Consider the following 5,390-nt stretch of genomic DNA (forward strand, 5'->3'; position numbering starts at 1 on the left):
TCCAGCCACGGGGGCAGGCTGTAATGGTGGCGAGCGTTGGCGTGTGGGCGCCTGCTCGTTGCCACCTGTAGCTTCTCATTGGGAACTTCCCGAGGCCCGTACGTATCTTCTCAAGTGTCCTTGTATGATAAGGAACTCGATTTCGTCTTTTAACTGGTTGCATTCATTAGTGTCGTGTCCGTAGTCATTATGGTAACGACAAAACTTGGTGGTGTCTCTTTTCGAATGGGCCCAGGTTTCTTGTAAGGCACACTGGAACTTGTGGCCTGGTAAACCACTCCCCGAGACTCAACAAGGGCAGTGTAGTTATTGAACCGAGGTTCATAACAATTACTCTTGGCTCGTTTGTTGTCAGAGGTGGAAGGCTCGTTATACGGCCGTTTTCCACCGTTCTTGCCATTACCGTTGCCGTTCACGTTTCCTTTGCCGTTGCCACTAGGTTTGGACCCATTGGCGGCCTTGGCGGGTTCGGAAGCCTTCTTATCCTTGCCTGAGGGCTTTCCATCGTTGGCAATGGCCTCTTCAAGCTTAATATAGCGATCAGCTCGATCCAAAAATTCTTGGGTAGTTCTCACCCCTTCCTTTCGGAGACTCTTCCAGAGGGGAGAATGAAATTTTACTCCTGCAGTTATGGCCATCATCTTCCCTTCGTCTCCGACCGTCTTTGCTCCAGCTGTTGCTCGCATAAAACGTTGGATGTAGTCTTTCACTGACTCCCCATCCTGCTGGCGAATTTCGACTAGCTGGTTTGCTTCGGTCGGGTGTATACGACCAACATAGAACTGTCCGTAGAACTCCCGTACGAACATTTCCCAGGAAACAATGCTTGCGGGAGGGAATTTGAAGAACCACTCCTGCGCAGCTTCAGAAAGTGTTGCAGGGAAGATCCTGCACCGAGCGTCTTCGGACACTTTCTGAATGTCCATTTGAATTTCAAACTTATTGACATGCGAGACTGGGTCTCCATATCCGTCAAAGTTTGGAAGCGTAGGCATCTTGAATTTGTTGGGAGTTTCGGCGTTAGCTATCCTTTGTACAAAAGGAGTGCCTTTCCTCCTATCATGGTCGATGTATGAAGTCCTTCCCCCGACCAGTTGCTGCACAGCCTGGTTGAGGGCGTCTATCTGGGCCTGAACAGCGGCAAGAATCGATGTGGCCTCTGTTGCTGGGGGGACGTTCTCGCCATGTCTCTCATGACGATCATTGAGTACATCTCTCAGGTCCTCTTCTCTTCTCCGCTGCTCGCTACCCCCGAGCCGGTTGAAGACATTATTTTGTCTGGGCTGCCCCCCAGCATCCTGTCTATTTGGTTGGTCATCTTGAGGTACCTGGCTCCTGCCTTTACCTCTTTCTTCATTCCTCCCACTGACATTTCCTTTGCCTGAGTCGGCCTCATTATATCTGTGGCCATCTCTGAACCTCGACTGGCTATGGTGAGATCGACTGTTCCCTCGATGTCCGTTCCTGGCTGAATCATCCCAAGCGTTAGAGGGTGGCCTGCGCTGGTCGTGGTGTCCTCGTGCATCATCGTGCCGTGGGGGGCCCCGGACCGTAGAGCCTAACTCTGAGTCCCTCCTGTTGCCAGGAGGGTACTAACCTCTGTTCGGTAGGTTCGGCCCATCATCCCTACGGCGCCTAGGGCTGAGAGGCTGATGCTCGGCCCTATTCTGCCTCTATTGCGGAGGATTACCCCGAGCAGCTTGGGATGGTGGCTGTGCCTCTGGATCCAGTGGGACATCGTCATGGGGCATCTGAGGCTGCTCGGGCCTTTGCGGACTCGAAGGCTGGATCGGTGGGCTTGGATTTGGACCCCTCTGGGGTGGTCCATTCACCGGTTGGTGAGGCTGGGAGGCAGGTGCAGCCTGATTTCTAGCCAATAGCAAGGCTGCCTCGAGGGCTGCCATGGCTTCGCTCTGGTGGCGGTCTACCTTTGTCTGCCTTTCGCTCAATTCCGCGCGCTGCCGCTCAATCTCCTGCTGCTGTCGCGCCATAACCTCAGCGGCAGTTTCTTGACTGGCCCTCAGACTAGCCAATTCTTCCTGCAACGCGCCCAGGGTACTCTTCAGCGTTGCATCATCCATTTCCTCCTCCTCAAAGTCCAGTTGTGGCTCATCCTCTGCCATGCTTGCAGGAGGAGGAGGAGGAGGTGGCGGGTTTGACGGTGCAGCGGCGGCCGCCTGTCCAGTTTTCTTTCTAGCTTTCGCCATTAGTTTTCTCAACAACGATAAATCAAGCTCTCAATGAAAGCACCAGAATGTTGACCCATGATTTGGCCAACTGACACGGAGTCAGAATATGCTTGATATGAATGAAAGTAATGAGAAGAACGTAATGACAAAGGTAAATAAGACACAGTATTTTATAGTGGTTCGGCCCCAGGATCTGGTAATGACCTGCGTCCACTTAGGTTGGTATTGATATAAAGATCAAATGAGTGATCAAAGAACTTGGGTTCAATGAGTTTCACTAATCTCTCAAGAACAATACAATATTACTAGGAGAATCACTATAGTCTCGAATGATTCAAAAGCCAAAAAAAAAAGTCCCCTCCCTTGAGCTATCTCTTGCTATTTATAGGCTCAAGGGGGATTACAAAAGATTGTTACAGATATTCTTTCTTGAATAACCGGATACTCAGGAGATTGTGTGAGATAAATTCAGGATTCACAAAGATCTTCCCATTAATGTTGCCTTGTATGCGGAACCATCGACCAGGCTGGTCGCAGGTAAGGCAGGTTCGCACTGCTTCTAATGTGTCTTCTGGTCGATACTCTAGTAGAGCGTTTCCAGGTGTCAGCCACGTGTCCAGTGATCACTTGCCACGTCACAAATGCTAATTTTTTGGATAACAAGTGTCAACGGTTCGCTACAATTCCACGAGTTCCACCTTTTGAGCTAACTATGATGACGTCCCCGTGGCCATTCACGATTTGGGGAATTAATATCATAGGCTAATTGCCAACTGGCAAAGGGGGAGTCAAGTATGCAGTGGTCGCGGTCGACTATTTTACAAAATGGACCGAGGTCGAACCGTTGGTAACAACACCTCGAAGAAAGTCTTGGACTTTGGGGTGAAAAACATCATCTGCCCATATGGGATGCCAAGGAAGATAGTGTCTGATAACGGTACTCAATTCGATAGTGACTTGTTTACCAGTTTTTGTGCGAAAAATGGGATAATTAAGAGCTTCTCCTCTGTGGCTGATCCTCAAACAAACGGCCAAGTCGAAGCTGTGAATAAAACTTTGAAGAGTTCTATGAAGAAGAAATTGGAAGATGCTAAGGGAAAATGGCCAGAAGAATTTCCCTAAGTCTTGTGGGCATATCGGACTACAGCTCGCACTTCGACAGGACATACCCATTTTCCTCTGGCATATGGATGTGAGGCTATGCTACCAATCAAGGTCGAAATACCCACTATTCGTAGCCATGCTTACGACCAAGCCTCGGACCAATCCCAGCTCGAAGTAAGTCTGGACCTGATCTGCAACGACCCAAATTTCCTAATAAGGTTTAGGATCTTGATTAGGAGGCCGGGAGGGCCATAATTAATTTGTTGTGCCATTATATGATTATATGCATGTTTGTGTAGATCATATTATTATATGATGATAAATGCATGCATATGGGTATATATTTTGTTATGAGGGAATTTTAGTAATTTGGCCCATTGAGGGCGTAAATGTATAATTGTATGCATTTTGGTAAGCTATTGTTGAGGCCACATTATAATGTGGAGTTGTTCGAGCTATTCGGCATGAGACGATCTTTGAGTATAAGTTAGCAGTTTGGTCATAATGGGATTAAGTTTGGGGCTCGAGGTGAGTCTCGGGATAATTTGGTGATTAGAGCGTTGCCAAGAGTTAACGGGTAACGGGATATGAATTATTGGTATTCGAGAATATTGAGAATAACGAGAATTTGAGGGTGTTAATTATGGTTAACGAGATAGGTGCGAAAGGACAATTTTTCCCTTGGTGGTTATTAAGGATTTTAATTAAACTTGAGGGCATTTAGGTCTTTTTACCTTGAAGGATATATATCAATACTTAAAACTAGAAAGTTGTAGAAGACTTAAGAAAACAGAGCATCTCTTCCTTCATCAACCGTTCAACATTTCTTCACCTTTTCTTCTTCAATTTTGAAGCTTCTCTTGAAGAATTAAGCTAGGGAATCAAGTGTTGAGGATCTATGGCATTGTTCCATCATTGAAGAGGAGTTCATACCGAGCTTGAGGTAAGATTATAACCATTAGAACTCCGGTTTTCTGCTCTATTTTATTATTGAGTTCAGTTGAGATTTTGGGTTTGAAAGTTAAGCATTCAATGGAGTTTTGGCAAAGCTTGGTTAGGTTATGATGTCTAGGACAAGTATATATGGTATTTGGGTTCAATTGGGCATTTAAATGGTGTTTGGAAGCTTTTGAATCAGGTTGAAAATGGAGGATTCGAAGGAGGAAGAACCAGGGCCATGTCTGCCTGGTCCTAGCGCTATAGCGCCCAGAGGGTAGCGCTACAGCGCTAGCCAGTGCAAAATGCCCCTGGTTGTAGCGCTGGGGTGCTAGGGGGGTAGCGCTGTAGCGCTACCCTGTTTTCTCAAATGCATATTTTGGGTGTTTTTAAGGGTTTTTGGCTCGGGGTTTTAATCCTTAAGGCTCGGGATCGAATCTACTCACCGTTTGGGTACAATTCGGGGTCACGGGAGTGAGGTTTAGGTTAAGACCCATTTATTGATATCTTCATTAATTGGATTCCATATTTGGTTATGACTAGGTGACCGCTAAGGGATCAAAGGATCGATCGTTCTCAAGGGTCGTTCGTAACGTATTTCTCGCTCGAAAAAGAGGTAAGAAAACTGCACACGATTATGTGGTTAGGTTGGGACTAAATATTCCCTGTGTTTGTATGCATTGTTATGTGATTGTGATAAACCATGTGAATATAATGGGGCTAAGAGCTCCCTATACTTGAATATGATGTCATGAGATGGAATTATGCCATGGGGACATATGATAAACGACCTAAGAGTGCCGGAATCAATATTTGCGCACAGGGCGCGGCTCAGCCACTGGTAGCTGAGGACAGCTTATTAATCACTGAGCTCAGTTAAGCTGGCTGGAGTCAGTGGATATAACACTGGGGGCGGCCTAAGTGAGCCAACGACAGTGGATTAAATAAAGGGTACGACCTAAGGGCGCCGACCCTGAATATTGTGTAATGGTTATGATAGATTATTGATTATGAATGTGATTATTGCTGTTAATTTGATGAGTATGAAATGTTGATTAACTGGATGACAAATGGTGATTTGTCGATTGTTATCACTGAATAGGTAAATGTTATGAATTGGTTACGTTTTGTGGAATATCTTGTTATTTATATTGATCGTTC

The sequence above is a fragment of the Humulus lupulus genome, chromosome 1, assembly GCF_963169125.1.
Source record: "Humulus lupulus chromosome 1, drHumLupu1.1, whole genome shotgun sequence".
NCBI classification, from domain to species: domain Eukaryota; kingdom Viridiplantae; phylum Streptophyta; class Magnoliopsida; order Rosales; family Cannabaceae; genus Humulus; species Humulus lupulus.